Consider the following 18,144-nt stretch of genomic DNA (forward strand, 5'->3'; position numbering starts at 1 on the left):
AAGGAAGTTGAAAGAAAACTGTGTTCAAGCTTCGGCTCTTGCTTTTATTTTATTATTTGCTGGTGTTACATGGTATCATGTTACACCCATTGGCTAATGTACATCACCACTAGTGAAACCTCTTTTGGGTTTTTGGTAATTAAGGAAAAAGGATTCTTTTAAAATAGAATAAATATAAAAACAGTCAACAGTTTATTCAGTAAAAGAAGTTCCTTTGACATCTCTTGATTACTGCTTACCAAAAAAGTGACAAATTATTAAATAAAATAATAAATGTTACTTGTAGCTCTGGTGTTATCCTGCTGATCTTTGACAATATTACTGCCATTGTTTATACTAACAGAATTTAACTGGTAGACACAACTACATTAATTTTGTTCTTACATGTTTTATTTCTCTAGTCTGATTCATATTCTCTTTATAATAGTATGCTATTTAGACATGATACATATATATTATTATTAGCTGCATAATATTATCTTGGTGGATCTTTCATTAGAAAATATTTTAAAATTTGTTATGATTGCAGGGTGAGTGTTAGCATTCAATGTAATTAAACTTAATTGCATTTCCTGTTTGGTTTATTTTTAGTTTGCTTCTACATGCCTTTATTTTCACCTGGGGCTGCAAGTTTGTTATGCGTATATAAGGAAAATATGGATTTGGTATGGCAGAGGCAGAAGCTGTAAGATTTTGTTTAAAAATAAGCCATAATTATAACTTCAGGCCATACTACTTTAAAACACAATAAAAACCACTTTCGTTTTAGAGGATGCTTTGTAACTGTTTGCATACTTAACAGCTGCCTCTTCATGTTGTTTAAGACTGTCTTCTTGCTGTTTTTTTCTTATTTTTTTATTTGTCTTTTTTTAAAGTTTTAGAGGGCCAATTTTTTCCCTGTATCAGCTGTTTTGTCAGGTGAGCCAGGCATCCATTCAGAGAAATTCATTACTTTTTCTGCCTGTGACACTTCCTGGGGATGCCCAGAAGTGTGAGCAGGGATCCTAGTTTTCCATGATAAACCCCCCAAAATTCTCTGATAGAAAAACATACACATCTGTGTTTTCCCATGATTAAAATGAAACGCTGAACTTTAGTTTCCCTCGACTGGGGCTCGGACTATCATGTATTTGCTTCATGAACAGAACATCCGAGCCAAGCCTAGCTATAATATGCTGGAAGAATTTGGGGTGAGCTTCAGTTAGCACAGAGAGCCGGAAAATGAGGCTCGGATAAACGGGGTTCTAGCGTATATGGTATAATTTTTCACAAAATGTAAAAACTAAAGATTCTTTGTAAAAATGAAAATTCTACATTTTTCTGTGGCAAACAGATTTCTAGAATCCCTGGTTGTGAGGCATCTTGCTACTACTTGCCCTTAGTGTGAGGACACCTTGTCTGTGCCCTCTGGGATCAGCTCCCTGACTCCACCAGCTACTGTCAACACTAGCACTCACAGGCCCCTCTCTCTTTCTTCTTGCAGGCTACTGATAGGCACACTCCAACCCCTGAGTCCTCCGAAAATAACCCATTGTTGTTAATGTAGCCTCACACTCTACAAGGCAGCACAAATAGAGAGAGTGGAGACAGCCTGGCAGACAGAGATGCACACCGTGTGTGTGTGTGTGAGAGAGAGAGACAGAGATGCGCATTGCCCCTTTAAGTACACTGACCCTGCTCTAAGTACATTGTCTTTTTAAGTAGATCAGCAAGTTGAGACAGCAGCTGCTGCCCGCAAGCTCCCTCCGTCCTGAGCCCTGTCGTGTCCCGTCTCCCCTGCTCTATGGAGATGGGGTAAGCGGGGGGAGAGGGGACACCCTGACATTAGCCCCCTTCTTCGTGCCCCCCCGCACAGCAAGCAGGAGGCTCCCAGGAGTAGCTTCAAGGCAGGGCAGGAGCAGCACATGGCAGTGTAGGGAGGGACAGTTGAACTGCCGGCTATTGATAGCCTGCTGGGCGGCTGCCGCACAGGGACCTTAGGGGAGCGGGGACCTGATGGGGGGCTGCTGGTCCACCCTAGTTCCAAACCCCCACCAGCTAGCTCCATAGGCTGCTCTTTCTGCAAGCAGTGGACAAAGCAGGCAGCTGCCAAACAGTGTTATAAGGGAGCATTGCACAACTTTAAACGAGCATGTTCTCTAATTGATCAGCAATGTAACAACGAAACAATGTTAACGGGATGACTTTAAGTGAGGAGTTACTTATACTGTTCCCAAAGGAATAGTACACGGTCACCACAGCTTACTGGTTAGACCACATCTTGGCTTAACCTTAGATTTGTTTAGCGTGAAAACAAATTTAAGTCTATTTAACAAAGAAAGTAGATTGAAATGGTAGCAAGCAGAAATATTTGAAACAAAGAGTTACATATAAAATAAAATAAAATCATAAAATACATATTAGAGCCCAAACTTAACCACAGTAATAGGACATTATTATGTTATAAAAGCAAAAGCTCACCCCAGATCCTTCCAGCGTATTATAGCCAGGCTTGGCTGGGATGTTCTGTTCATGAAGCAAGCCCACTGTCTGCTTACTTCCTAGGTAAAAGATACCCCAAATTTGCAACCCCAAATATATCAAAACAGTCCTTTGAGCTTTATCAATAAACCGCACACCCTCCTGCTGTGTGTTCCTTCTTGTAGATTTTATCATCTCTTGTTAATTTCAGAATCTTGATTAGCTGGTGGATTAATATGCAGATAGGCATCCATTGCAAAGTATACAATACTCAGTTTGCATATAGCCCACAGATAGATATGTAGACCCTGTCTGCCTGAAAGGAACATGTATGTCTCCTGTGACCTGCTTCAGCTCACAGACCTTAATAACACAATTTGCAACATAGGTACATAACTCCTTAAATACTATCTTTGCATACATTTTGGAATGGTTATGATGACCAGGGTGTTACTGGCTCTCAGTTAGAGACCTCACATGGCATCCTTCAGTGAATTATTATGCATATAACTGATCCAGGATCCCTGTGAAACTGTGTGTGCTCCTTGAGCCCTCTGCCAGATGAAATCAAGAGGTTCCTAGTTTGCACTGCCAAACAAGTTTTAATCCCCTTACTCCCTTATCTTTTCTCATACATATTCATTATACTAACTGTTTATCCCATTGTGCATTTGTACATATAATAATTAAGTAGGAGCTTTTCTGATAGCCTGAGAAATATTGAAATAAGTGTTCATTACAGCAACCACCATAACATTTGACAGGCTAAAGGTGATCTGTGATGGGAAAAAATTGGGCTTGTGCCCATTTTTCCTTCTTTGATATATTTATTTACGAAAAAGCTTTTTAAAAAAAAATGGGTTTGTTTACTCTGGAAGACTCTACAGTGACTGGAGCACTTGTGAAGTTATGGTATCACATGAAGCAAGAGGCTGAAATTTGAGCTGTTGGGAGGGGAAAGAATTGTCAGATTGCTTAAAACTTTTATTTTTACATATTTAACTCCAATGTCTAACAAACATTTTGGGGAATATTTTAACACCCGCCTCCCCACCCGTTCAAGTAGACCAGTCTTGATGTCCTTAATATTTCTGAGGCTAAAAAACAGGATAACCACAAAGAGACCATAATGCCCTTAACAAGAAATCCATTGCAGGTGAACAATAATGGGGAGTTGTTGTGGCTGCTAGATAAAGGTAGAGCCATGCTCATCACAGAACTGCGGATAACTACGGCGGTCTGAGACATTAAGCGGAAGTTACTTTATTATTTGTAGGATGGTAGTACCTAGAGGCCTTATCTTAGATTGGGGCCCCTAGCACTAAACCCTATAAGAACATATAATCCCTGCCTTGAAGAGTTTATATTCTATATAAACAAGGCGGACAAAGCATGGGAGGGAAAATATAGGCACAGAAAGATGAATTGAGCATGACCACTGTCACACAGTAGATCAGGGCAGAGCTTGAAATAAAAATCAGCTCTCCCAAGTCCTTTTCCAGTGCTGTGTTTATTGGACCACCCTACTTCTTTTCAGACATGATAGGAGATCTTGTTATCCTGCCCAGCATCCCCTTCTCCTTTCAGGTTCTCCTTTCTGCTGCTGTACATCTGTGAAAGGTGTGATCTGAGCACAGGACTAGGAGCTGAAAATCCTTGGATTCTGATCCCAGCTCTGATAGTATGTGGCAATGGACAAATCACTTAATCTCTTTGTCTGTTTCTCCACTTACAGAATGGAGATGTTTACCTATCTCACCAGCCTGCTGTGAAGGTTAATGATTTGTTTGTAAAGTACTTGAAGATGAAAAGCGCTGTAAAAATGCTAACTAGTAGTATTATGTGTGAGCTCTTCATAAGTGCATAATGGCTGTTTGCCTGCACAATATTTAAAGCAATTTGTAACACCCCAAGTATGAAAGGCACTACATGAAATCAAAGTCTAGTTTTCTGTTGTCATTTACAAACGTTCTCTCATATTTTGTGTCCAGGAGTTTTTAACATGGAAATTAGTCCATACCTCCCTTCTCTGGTGTCTTTGGCAAAAATCTGAACTTCCTAATGGTTTTTAAAATTGAACAATAGGAACTCTTTTTCAGAACTGTAGGAGTTAGATCTATTTTCATTCAGTTCCCTTCTCTCTCCCTCACTGCACACTCTTGTTTCTTCCTTTCTAACATCTCTCAAATGTTTCATCTCCTTCCTTTCTGCCAAAAGCCTTGTCCACCTCTTGCCATGACTATTATAATCTTTCCCACCCCAAAGGCCAGCTCACCTTCTATCCGTCTGAAAGGCTGCTACTAAAATCCTCTTCCTCTCTTGTCACTTGCATCATGTCTGTTCACTGGCTCTCTCCTCACCTTCCATGTTTATCATTATGGCAGTGCCTAAAGGCCAACCAAGAAGACGATGAGGGAGAGGGAGGATTGGGGGAAGCAGCCAATCCGCAGAGGGCAGAGAAAGTCAGAGAAGTTTCTACAGTTTTGACTGGAATGTCCAAATGTGAAAAAAAAGTCCCTGCTTTGGCTGCTTGTTGCTACTGGCTGGAGTCTGTCTGGCTCCTCTCTGCACCTTTTCCCCAAGGCTGTTGTGTGCAGGAGAAGCACCACCTGGATCCTAATGCCCCTAGAACATATGTGGGAAGTCTCCCTTGCACAGTTCTGAGTCCAGCAGGTGTAGCATGACTGATTACTGTCTTCTTGTCACTTTCCACATTATCTCACCCCCACCACCTCATGTTGTTTGCTCCACCCAAGACACCTTTCTATCCACCATCCACTCTTGGTTTTGTGTCATCTTCCATGAATGCATCCTGTCCTTGGAACCGTCTTCCTTTTCTAGTGCACCATAGGACCACATTCAGTTCATTAGGATCCCTCCTTGAGTCGCAGTTCTTTTGGATATCCTGCCAACAGTAATCCACCCAGGAAGAAAATAACACAACAAAACTCAAACCAAAAGAAACGCCGCACCACTTTTGAGTCTGGACCTTCTGGTCCTTGACCACCTTTATGTATTTGCACTGTATCGTCTGTCCAATTTAAATTGTAAACGCCTCAGCTTAGGGGCCTCATCTCGCAAACGCTTATTTTTGTAAGTATGGGTTTTCAGGATCAGGATGTAAGTAATAAAAAAAAACAAAAAAACCCAACAAAACACATGCTCCAATCTTGTAAAGACATGTTTACAATTATTCATGTGAGAAGTACCACTGACTTCTCTAATACTACTTGTGAGCAAAGTTGTGCACTTGTGTAAGTTCTTTCAGGACTGGAGGTGGGTGGAATAGAAGGCAGTAAGTATCTCTACCAAGCAGAGTTAAGGTTCTTTGGATTTTTGCACTAACAAAAAATTCCAGTCTGTGACTGTGTTACTAAATAGTGTATTAAGCAGTGTCAAAATTGTTTGTTTAAACTTAGTTATTTCCAGTTTTTAATGTGTTTTAAATGAACTACATACAAGAGTAACCATCTTTGGAGTAACACTTACTGTTACTTAGTGAAGTTTTATTGTTTCATTTCATTTTTGGAAAGTTGAGAGACCAAGAATATTAGCATTCTCTAGGCTATGCTTTGTAACTCTCCATTCAGTTTGTTTTATGCTCTTTAAGTAAGTGCAAGGACATGATGAATCCTACACAGATAATTGCATTGGTGTTTAATGTATGACTTTATTGAACTGATTTTTTCAATTTAAATAAATGACTTAAGTAATATTGCTGTTGCATCTAATATCACCATTAAAAACTGACAGATGTTTGGGTTTCAAGGTCTGGGGGCATAACTTTCTTAAAGCCTGTACAAAAGGACAACTTTATTAAAGCCTAAAAGAAAGTTTCTCAAACACTTCTTAGTCTTGCTGTCACAGTTAAGATCACTGCAAAGTAAAGAACCAATCACTGTAAGCTACTAACTCAAGTAGCATGAGTTGTGGTCCTCTTCTACAGCCCTTGTGTCAAGGTTCTCTGATAGGACAACCCTTGTACTTGTGCCTGCTCCCATGCTCGATTTCCCACACCTGTACACACCACAAGGTCTCCCATTACAAAAACAATACTAAAGTTTGGAGATGGGGCTAGGACAACACGTCTCCCTCCGCACTGTCAGCAAAACACAGCTGTGATTCCCAGCTATTCCTGGTGGGTAATCAAAAACTTTTCACCAACCACAGATATTCATAAAAGTTATAGTCAGTCCCCGTGTCTTATAAATGCAGCCCATTCTCTAAAAAGATCTGGCCAACTATAGCTCATCTGATGTTGTTTAATAATACAACCCTTGCTCCTGAAACAAAAAGGTGTGTAATATTTTATATATTGGACTTGCATATGATCTTAACAATGTGGGAAGATCTGACATTCCAGGGTGCAATCCAGATGAGTATGGGGCTGTGGCACCCCTGCCCTGGAACCTTGGATGCCTTACAATGCTTCGACTTTGTGGCTCCCAACCTGAGCGCCTCACAGATGGCAAGCAGGTCACTACCGGAGAGTCTGTGTATAGCCACAGTCCTGGTTTTGCAGTTCTGACTCCAGCATCCTGTCAGCAAACACCAGCCAGCCTCTGGCTTCCAGCAGCCTTGGTTACCATATGCAGGGTGACCCCCAACTCACCTCCAATCCTAGGTTTTCCCCCCAAAATGTGTATTCTGTACTAGGCTGTCCAGCCCTCTCCTGAACAGTTCAGGTAACAAGTACATACAACTTGCTACCTGTAGTGAGGCGGAGTGGCCTCCTATGGACCTGGAGTGGGAGGAATCCCTCACTGAGCCCTGGTGGGTGGAGCCAGGCCAGTCAGGACAGGGCAATGAGTTTATAGCTCTGGCCTGTGTTCAGGGCTGAGCAGCAAACACAGTTAAGGCGCCCAGGCCCTTAGTCAGGGTAGGCAACAAAGGTCTATGGCTCAGGCCTGTATTGAGGGCCAAGCAGCAACAAGTTCGGCGAATGGGCAACAAGCACTGGCTTCTTGGCCTAGAGAGGGGAAGACTGCCACCCCAGGGTTGGGGTGAAAGGGGGGCACAGGCCCACCTGCGCCCCAGCCCAGGGCCCTAACAGTGGCAGCGAGATTTGCCACTGGGTCAGAGGGGATCCTGACCGCAACACGCTGACCTAAGCTCAGGCAGTACGGCAGCCAGACTAGGGACTGCTGCCCCTGGGCCAATTCCTAACTCCCCCTCAGATTGTATCTGGGTCTGTAGAGGGTTGTCCAGATCATCAGGGTAGAAGGCCTTTGCTAGTCCTGGCAAGTCCTCTGTGATTTTTGTCTTGAAGCTATAAAAGCCTGTATGGTTTGGACCATGGCTACTAATGAACTACTGCAGTGCTTTCATTAACCCTCTCTAGTTTTCCAGTACGTTGACCTGCAGGTGGTGGTGTATTATCCAGCTTCCTTTCTTGGACTGCACCACCCTACAGATGCTAAAGGTCGTTCTACACCAGCTATAGCCAGTTCTCTGATAACTCCACTTCACATGCAGCATTGTTGCCACAGTGCAGGTGTTTTGCCATTGTCTTTCCACAACCACCAGGAGTGTACCATAAGCAAACCTTTTTATTATGATAAACAATAGAAATGAGGGGAGCTTAGTAAGTGTGGAATATATTCCTGCTCAAATTAATGAGGCATTACTACAATGAAGAGAGTCCAGGATCCAGAAAGATATGCAGGTACAGCGTGAAACCTCCATCAGCACTGACCTGGTAGTTTATTTTTAGGATAAATAATATGCCAAAACAGTAGTCATTCAAATAGCGGCCTTGGGTTTAGTCATGACCATCAACTTCTTGGAGTTCTTCCTGTTGTTGGTAGCATTAAAAAAAAAAAAAAGAGGCTCCAACCTAACTGAAGTGCATGTGATCAACTGCCACTGCAGGAGTTACCCTGGCATACAGGCCAACAAAGTTAATGTGTCTAGTATAAACATGAAAATTTATGGCTGATGCATAAAATTAATTAATATTAATTTGCAATGTGTGTTTCTGGGTTTAACAGCAGCACTGATAGTACTTTTCAGGTTAACAAGATTCAAGTCTTGATGCCAGTGTGGTCTTGAGCTCTTCCTCCACACTGGTGGAGAGGTTGTCCCAGATTAGAAGAAGGTGAAAGTGATGCCATGTTCAATGAGATTATGAACACCTTTGGGACAGCAGACACTGAGCAGAGCATGGTGGATTTCTCTCTCTGAAAAACTGGACCTGGACATGGACATGGTGAGTAGACCAGTCCAGGAGAGTGAGCATGGCGTGCAGCAGGAGATGCTGGGGATTCTGCAAGGATTCTGTTGAGGTGTCTAGTAGACCTTCAGGAGAAACACCTGAGGCTAGACTCCCTCTGCAGCCCCTGCAGAATGGCATTCCTGCATCTCTGTATTCCCCCGCCCCCTCTTCCAAATGTTCCAGGAGACAAGGAGGGAAAATGCTATAGCCCTTCTACTCAACACTGCGGGAGGGTCCTAAGAGTAAAAGCCGCACATATGATGATGTTGGACAGGCAAGGCCACTGTGCTTTTAAAGACAACATTGATGTGTTTTTCCCCTCCCAATTTTATTCCGTCTCTCTGTCCAAGATTAAATTATTTTTCTGATCTTTCAGTTTCAATATGTTTGTGCAATAAAAGTGCAGGTCCTGGGAATGAAATAATCTTTATTACTTCACACAAGGAGGGGGGGGGGAGGGAGGAAGGGGAGATACAGGGAAAACTGCGTCATGGGTTGTTGAAGCCATGTTTCCAGTCCCCCCAAGAGAATGTTTTAGTACCAAAAGACATTCCAAGCCCTTCCCAAAACCCTGTGTGGCAAGTTGTGCTGTGCGATAGCTATCCATGGTGCACTGCTCTCTGCAGTGCTTCATTTGTAATGAAAGAGGTGCTGGGGCTCAGGCAATTTTTTTACATTCATAACTGATGCAAAAGCCCCTTCATTACATTCATTTTTTTAAAGATGCGGGGATCATGCGTCATGGGTTGTTGAAGCCAACAACTGATGCAAAACTGATGCAAAAGCCCCTTCATTTTCAGTTTAAACCAATTTTTACCAAAAAAAAATTCCCAGGTTTTACAAGTATTATTCATTTTTTTCTGATTTTCACCCTACTTTTTGTATTGTTCACATATATAAAAATAACTTCTTTTATTAGGAAAATACAATGAATTGCATGAGATAGATGTATTATGCTAATACATTAGTCTATGTGTATGTGCCTATTGAAGTAAAGCTATGTATTAGTCTAGAAGATACATGCAATAAACAAACAGGCATGCATGCAAGCTCTGAAGTGCATGCGCATCTGAACGTACTGATAAATCTCATATCCACCACATATATATTTCAAGCGGACATGCCAAACCCATAAAAAAAATCGCAGAAATTGGACTTGTTTTTGGCTTAATTGGCTTGGGAGTTGCTTGTTGGCCAGTTTTTGGCTTGTAGCTTGTTGCTTCTTTTTTTTGATCAGCTCCTGGCAAGGGGGCAAGAGGTGCCCACCACACTCCCAGACTGCATGCCAGGGGGGATCTAGTCACACAGTGCTAGGGTTCTTAGGGATTGGCTTGTTTTGGCCTTGTTTTGAAATGGGATTAGCTTGGTTTTTGGCTTATTGTGAAAGTCAAGGTGCTTATTTACCGTATGAAAGTTGGCAACTGTGATTTCAAGCTGTTAGCAGGTAACGGTTTAAAGATTTGACGCAGTAAAGTGGGAAGAAAAGGAAAATCTGTATCAGAATACGTTTCAGAATCTACAGAAGTATTCGAAAGTTTTGAAAAAACAAAAACTAGGAGAAAAGGATGAAGTTGAGTGTATGTGCTGCAAATGGTGTGGCCCAGTTATTAAATGTAAATATTTATAGGCTAATAGTTCTAAGTCTAAAACAGTACACTGTTTATTTAAATGAGAAGTTTTATTTGGGGATTAGAGATATATTGTTTTCTTAAATTTAGAGGTGGCACTGTGCTTTGAGTTCTGTAGCAAGCCACATTGATGAACGGAATGCATAGTATTAATCTACAGAATACTTTTTTCCCCTGTCTTTCTGTCTGCCAAAATAAACCCCAATATTTACCTAGAAAAATTATTAATAGTTTTTTTCACTGATTTTCACCTGTTTTTGTTGTGGTAATAAATACTGATGAATTCCTGGGAAAAATTAAATAAAAACTCACAACAAAGGGCCTTACTGATGCAGCAAGTCTGGAGGTGCCAGAGCTCAGCCCTGGTAAGCCCTGGCAAAAATTAAGCACTGGCTCTCTGCATCGATGTAACTGCTGCTAGTGAGGACACATTCCACCAACACAAGAAGTGTGGTGTGGAGACACTACCAAATTAATTACTGCGTCCGCTGGATGTCCACTTAATTGAAGTCGACTTCAGTTTGTCATGTAGATGTGCCCTTACCCTGATTCAAGTCCCACTATCTGTTAGGCATTGGGAAAGCAAAGAGACTGCATTACTCCCCCATTTTGTGGGGGGGAAAGGTAGAGTTGTATGTCACCTGCATATTGATTGCATTGCAGCACAAAACAGGCTCCCCCAGTTGTCTCAAATATGTTTGAACAGGTTAAGGTCACAGCACATACCCCTACAGGCGAGAGCCCTTTGAGTTGATGAACAGTTACCAACCAGATGATAGGAAAGAACCAAAACACTTTGATGTATCCCATCTGGTGTCCACAGACGACTCAACACCACCTTGTCAGTGGTAGCAAAGATTACTAATAGATCTGCAAAAATCAGCCTGGACATCTGTGCTTTGATCCCCTTTAGAAAGGGGTGATCCACTAGTTAGACTCACGCAGCATCAGATTCATGGCCAAAAAATGAAAACCAACACAAGTCTCACCCTGCAACCCCCAAGAATAAAAATTATTTGTGTCTACTGTTAATTAAAATGTATAAGAACAGCTTAACTCTTGTATAAATTATAACCCTAGTATGAGTAGATGGCTTCCCCCAGGCTGCTCAAAACACAGGCCATACAAGTTTCAATGACTCAAAATTTATCTCCATCCTAAGGTTTGGCTTTATTCACCCAAGAAATTTTAAAAAATATATAATGCAGTCCAAGTCGTCTCCCCATGTGTGGTTGCTTCTAGGGTTCCTCAACAAGGACTACTCAGCCCACAGACTAGATCTTGGTTTCCCCTTTCCTTTATATCCAGGTGGGATAAAGAGCCAGCTGCAACAGAGTGTCAGTAAAACCCATTTTACATCAGCAGGATCATCTCCTTTTAACAGCAGGATTTTCAGACAATGCTGTTACACAGTGATGAGACCAAATACGTTGTCTCTGGCTCTGTGCGCACTTTCCGTCATGTAATGCTGTTTGCGTGCTGGGGAAACTGGCTTGTTCTCTCAGGTTTTTTAAATGTTGTAAATTCTTCACTCACTGAATGGCTGAAACTAGTGTTTTGTACCTAATCCTCCTTTCCCCATCAATTTCCACCTTGTTTTGTACTTATGCACTTCCCCTACCACTTAGTGGAAAATCTTCCCTTTGCACAGCAATACTACATTATTTATAAATTACAATTTTCCTTGCAATTTGCCATATATCAAAATTGGCCTTAGATGATGGTTACATAGTTTGAGAATAGAGCCTGTGGTCTTCATGCACTCTGGGAACAATTGCTAATAAATGGCCTGATCCTGCTCCCATTTACTTCAATGGGAGTTTTTCTGCAGCCTGTATTCACGTAAAACATCCTTTGTGCCAAATTCACTTCTGACACAAATGGGCACAACTCCTTTGAACTCAGCGGAGTTGAATGCACTTATGCCAAGAGTGAATTTGTCCCATTAACTTCAATGGCAGTTTTTCCTTAGTAAGAACAGCAGTGTCAGACCTCTGTCTGATTTCTGCAGCCCTGGTCTCACGCAGCACATCTGTACTGTTGGTAAACCAACTAGTGGTAGGTATTAGTGGTAAAACAGATTTTCTAGTTTAGTTTTCAAAGAATTTTTCTTCTAGCTGTCTGAATGATTAATGTGAATAGGAAAATACTGTTGACCCATTTAAATCATGTCAGACAACATCCATTGCTCATCTGCATAATGAAATACACACTGAACATTACATCGTAAGTATAGGAACCAGTGAACTACAAAATAATATTTTACTCATTTAGATTATGAAGTAAAATATAGGACATTAGTATTAATCATAGTATTAAATATTAAGCCATGCAAATTGTAATTGTCAGTGAGAAAGAACTATAAATTGAAAAGGCTATTAGCGTTTCAGCTATAACAGTTAATTTGCGTAGTTTTTTTTTTCCAAGTGTGCAGTTTAAAAAAAGTCTATATGTCAAAACACATTTTGTAATAAAGCACTAAAATTTGTATTTGTTTTGTATCATTTTATTATTTACTTTCAAACATTAAAGAAGGAAGTTAGAAATGTCAATTTGCAGGACTAAAAATATATTGATCTGCTTTATAGCACAATGATACTAAATTGTTTCTTTACTTGAATAAAATCAAATATAAATGGCAAATTATTAGTAATTGAGTTGGAAAGTCATTTTGAGCACTAGTTAGGAAACAAAGGTAAGTTGGGGCTTTTGAAAAAATATTAATGTCATTAGACAGGGACATTGTTTCCAGCATTTTAAAATAAATACAAAATTAAAAAATATTTAATATAGGCTGTCAAAAGGTTTCTATGGTTACCCACCTTTTCAACAGTTTTGTGAGATGCGCAAATAGGTCTATGAGTCACTTATAATTATTTGTTTTTTGTTTGTTATATTAGTAATTCTGTGTTCAGTTTGAATCTAATACAGTTCACACTGTATGCTTTGGTTTATGTATATTTTAGTGTGTCTGATTGACAGTGATTGAGCATTTCTTATGGAGTGCTTGGGTTTTTTTTGTCATAAATGATGTATGTTGGTTGTGCTGAAAATGTAAACAACTTCTTCCTGTATCACTGTTTGATAAACAGGCACTTTTATGCTAAGGAGATCTTTGTATATTTTAAGCAAGAAGGTAAGGTGAAATCTTCTATTTAAAAACAACAACAAACAAAATATTTATTACACTCTTCTAAACAGGATCTATAATCCTGTCATTCAGATTCGCTCAGTGAATCAAATGTCACATTTATGAATAAACGTCCTAGTTATACAGTGATATAATAGTGCATTTAATGAATAGTTAACATAAAATAAATACTGTGATAAAGCTACCAAGTTTTAGCTATAGTGAGCTCTTGATTGGGACATCTTTGTTACACAGTTTATCTTCCCATAACAAAATAAGAGCTTGCCTCCCAACCCTCACCAACACAACTTCGTAACACTGCACAATATTACATTTGCTCATATATCTGGAAGAATAGGTTATAGGGTGTAATGGCCCAACCTTGCAATATTTACTCAGGCAGAACTCTCATTGATTTTACTGGAAGCTTTGCCTGAGTAAGGAGTGCAGAATCCGACTCATAGTTTATAAGCTGGTGACATTAATATTAGTTTTGGTAGTGTAAAGACAGATACCCTATAGTCTATTCTCCATCATAGATGTGCTGAGGGATGGATGCATGTAACTTACATTTGTAAAGTCTCTCAATGGGGGACTAACCCCTATAATATATAAATCCTCTTTTTAGATGCTTGCAGCCACTGCTTATAAAGCATGATAATACAGATAATTAACAAAACTTGACATAGAGCAGGAAACACCTGTGGTTAGATGTCATTATTTCCAAACAAGTGTAAAATTATAAGTATTTTATGGAAACATTTCTATCAGAAGAAATTGCTAACATAATTTATACTTATCTTCATTGTTGAGATAACACTGGTTTGTGATTCAAGAATCCTTTTGTTTTAACTCCTCAGAGATTCAACTGCAGAAATGTGGAACTACATTAATATGATGACACATTACTGTAGTGGGTGGTATCTTTTATTTGGGGGAAAGATTACCAACTATAAACTCTCACTGCTGCAGTTTAGAGAGACTACATAGAGAATATTCAGATAATTATCATGATAGTCCACAAAATTTCTATGCAGACTTATGCTCTTATTTTATCAATCTTTCTCATGGTTTGGTACAATGAACAAAATGATGTGTAAAGCATTTTTGTGAGGATACGGATATAGGTTTGTGCAGTTCAATGGGAAACAAGGAGTTTATAGCAAGATTTATTTTTTTTAGCACCGTAATATTTAATAGTATATCAGAATAGTGATACAATGTACAGGACAGAAACGTGTTATTTGAAAAACAGTTGTGTTCCATAAATTATCTGAAATTATTTTATAACAGTAGGATTCAATAAAGGTTGTAGCTGTGGCTGTGTGCATATTAACAATGAGATTCTATATCGTGTCTGTGTTGGGTGGGTGGGTGTGTTTTTAATCATTTATTATTTTAATCAGAACTGGGTTTTGGTATTTTGTTTTATTTAAAGTTAAATACTTAATCCAAACAATGATCAGTTCCTTGAGAAAATTGAAGTAGTTAATATATCAACTATTCTTTCAAGATGGACTAAACTCTTTATTTATAAAATTCTTAGAAATCATTCTTAAGGTGTATTTTAATGTGCAAGCCTGAGCAAATGTGTTTCTGGTTCTAATTTGTGCATTTTAAGATGAATTCATTTATTTTCTTCATCTTAACAGGAATGTAGTAAGTTAATGGGAATGGTTCATTTGTTGGTCAGAAAAGTTGAAATTTGCCAGATGTCATATGCTGATTCGGGGCCTATATTTCCTTGGAATTAACGGTGTGTGAAACTCTTAATATTGCTTTGTCCAGGCTTTTGGATCTGACTTGTTTCATTTTGCTGCTATTACTGCTGTAAAGAACACTTGGCTTTTGCTTTCCGTTTATGTTGTTATGTTGGAGACAGAAAAATTCGGATGTAAGATTACTTCTGTTGTTTTTTTAGAACCTCACTAGAATGTACAGTCTTAATAAACCCAGTTGTACCAACAGGGAAGATAAAATATTTCTTTGTCAAAGAAGCTGCCTGTCTGTGTGTTGCAGAAATGTTAAGAATCCTGCTTTTAATAATAGAAGCATATGGAATCTAGTCACACTTTAATGGACAATGAAATTCCTTTGGGGTATGAATGAATGAATGAGCGAGCCTGGGTTGTAATGCTCAGACATAGTTATACTCAGTTATTGGTTTTGTATTTCCTAAACCCTAGTATGTAGTGGCAGTATGCTCTGACTATAGCAGAATTTTCTCAGTGAAGCAGTAAATGTAACTTATCTTACTGGCTTTTTGGTGTGACTTTTTTGGGACAACTGCTCAGGGAATCATCATCAGTTGAAGATCTGGAGATTCTTGTTGTATGTAAAATTAGAAGTTTTTCTCTTTCTCTTTACTTGTTCCACACTATTAATTGCTATTGATAAAGTGTGGCACAGAGCCAACTTCCTGAAAGAGCAATGAGGAAGGGTCATGGCTTGTCATGACCTGGGTGCTAGTACTTGAATGTTGTTATTATTGGGCTGGAGTACCCTCGGGCTGTCATCCTTCCTGTACATGGAAGAGGTTCTGATTCTTCATAGTTTCCCAGTTTACCTACTTCTAAGATATCTATTCTATTGGCTTTAGGTTTGGGCTCAGTGAAGAATTATAAGAACTGTATTATCTCAGAAAAGATAGTATTGAACTGTCTTAATATGAATATGGAAGATACATAAAGAAATAATAAGCAGTGTCAATACTTGTGAAAATGCCAAGTGAATTTTAATATAATTCTTTACAAATTCAAATATTGTCAAAGAAGGCCTTCCTGCTCCCAATTAAGTCAGTGGCAAAACTTTGAATTTGTGGGGAGTATTATTGGGCCCTAAAGACAATATCCAATTTGCCTCATGCCTTTGAGGAATCCCAGTGATTCCAGGATTGGGGCTTAATCCTGCACCATTGGAGTTAGTGAGAGTTTTGCTATTGATTTTGATGGAAACAGGACAACTTCATTGGGTCTAAGTAAGGAGGACAGGAAGACTGCTAGTTACAGTATTTAATAACCAACTTCTGTCATATTTTTCTATTTCATTTCAATAATTAAATAAAAATAAATTCTGTTTTAGCCATATGTATTTAAGAACCTTGGGGGGTTTGCCAATAATTTGCACAGTCAGAAGCACATAATTGTAGATATTTATACTAATATATTGTTAATTGTAACCAAAGGCATATCTATGCTGATGAATGTTATGTTTCCCCCAGGCATGTTATTTAAAACACAGACATGCTTATCATGCATTTTTATTTTTTCCTTGTCAAAACCTTATTGTCAGCTCTGGCTAAAAATCATGTGCAGAACTGCTGCTAGATTAACATTTTCAGTAGTCTTTTTATGCTTTGCTTTTTCCTGATATTGTCAATTAGAGGGAAATATTTCTCACAAGCTTGTTTTATGGATTTGGTCTTCTTCCTGTAATGACACATAGGCCTGTAATCCAGGAAACAGTGGTGTATGGTGTCCATATCCATGATTTCCTGATGTGGGGGAAAAGTGTGGAAAGCATCTGGAGAAAAGGAGACTCCCTTTACCAGCTAGTTTCCTGTAAGCCAAATTGGAAGACCTTGTCTGTGCAAATAGATTTCAAAATAGAGCCTGCCCTTTGACTGTCTCCATAATTATACGTCTCTCTCTGTATTTTATTTGGCTGCCAGAGCAGTTAACCCCTGGCAGTAAGGGACTGATGATGGCGTTACCAGCGCGGGTATGGAGACGTGACCATGTGAATACACTGTTGTTTACAGAAGCCTGTAGTTAAGACCTCATTACAGTATACTTTTACTGAATTTAAAAATTATTACATGTTAGATTATGTTGATTAAGACATGTTATATCTCTCATGTACAGATAATGCAGAGATATTTGTTGAATAAAGAAGTCCTTCATTGCTTTGATGTAATCAACATCTGTCAACAGAATGAATTTGCTTTTGTTTAGTTTCAAGGGCTCTTGTTCTTCTACTTTGCCCAATCAGTTTCAACTTCTGCCTGAGGCATTCTTGTGTGTTGTTCTTTTCTTCAGAAAATGCACAGGTTATTGCTTGTGAAATTTGAGTTGCTCTTCTGTTGTACAGGTTACATAGTGCTGGAAAGAACCTTTAATCTTTCACATTTTATTTTTGAAGCACATGTGCACCTCTGTAACACAAGCATTACAAAATCAGTGTTGTATGAATACATTTTTATTACAATAATCTGTGCCACTAAAGATCTGCCAGAAAAAAAGTTGGAATGCAATTTCAGTATTTTAGATAGTCATTGAGAATGTGTATCTAAACATTTTGTAATTAACAATAAAAAATTGTGTGCTCTTACTCTAGTTACACTGGTTGAAGTCCCTGTGCTATTAGCTATAGTGCTTATTAAATCAAACTTCATTCTTCCTTTTAAAAATCAAAACTGGCAGAAGAAGCAAAATTATGTACCAAGGTTAAAATTATCTGATAGAGCAAATAAAAAATTTAAAATGCTAATTTCCCCCCAACCTCGTGTATATTTCATGTAAATCACCAAACTCCATTTTGAATTCAGATGAACTAATGCCCAATATTTGAAAATAGACTAGCAAAGCACTGGTTTTGATGTTGGTAATTGCAAATTATTTTGTGTTATGCAAGACTCACTTCACCAAGAATTAATTGCCTATATTTGTTAAATCAATTGGATGTTAATTCTGATATCCCATAAATATTTTTGC

The 18,144-nt window shown here is 39.0% G+C and overlaps 1 protein-coding gene across 5 annotated transcripts in view; it reads left to right on the forward strand.

Moving 5' to 3' along the window:
• METAP1D (methionyl aminopeptidase type 1D, mitochondrial) overlaps positions 1 to 18,144 on the forward strand; it is a 60,593-nt gene that overhangs the window by 12,914 nt on the left and 29,535 nt on the right. Inside the window, exon 1 of one of the 5 annotated variants that reach the window (XM_044978481.1) lies at positions 4,066 to 4,141. The exons of the other annotated variants lie outside the window; for them this stretch is intronic. The gene's annotated coding sequence lies outside the window, so the exon portion shown is untranslated. Of the gene's footprint in view, positions 1 to 4,065; positions 4,142 to 18,144 lie in introns of those variants that run through there. 5 annotated transcript variants of the gene reach the window in all.

This window comes from Mauremys mutica, chromosome 10, assembly GCF_020497125.1.
Source record: "Mauremys mutica isolate MM-2020 ecotype Southern chromosome 10, ASM2049712v1, whole genome shotgun sequence".
Classification (NCBI taxonomy): Eukaryota; Metazoa; Chordata; order Testudines; family Geoemydidae; genus Mauremys; species Mauremys mutica.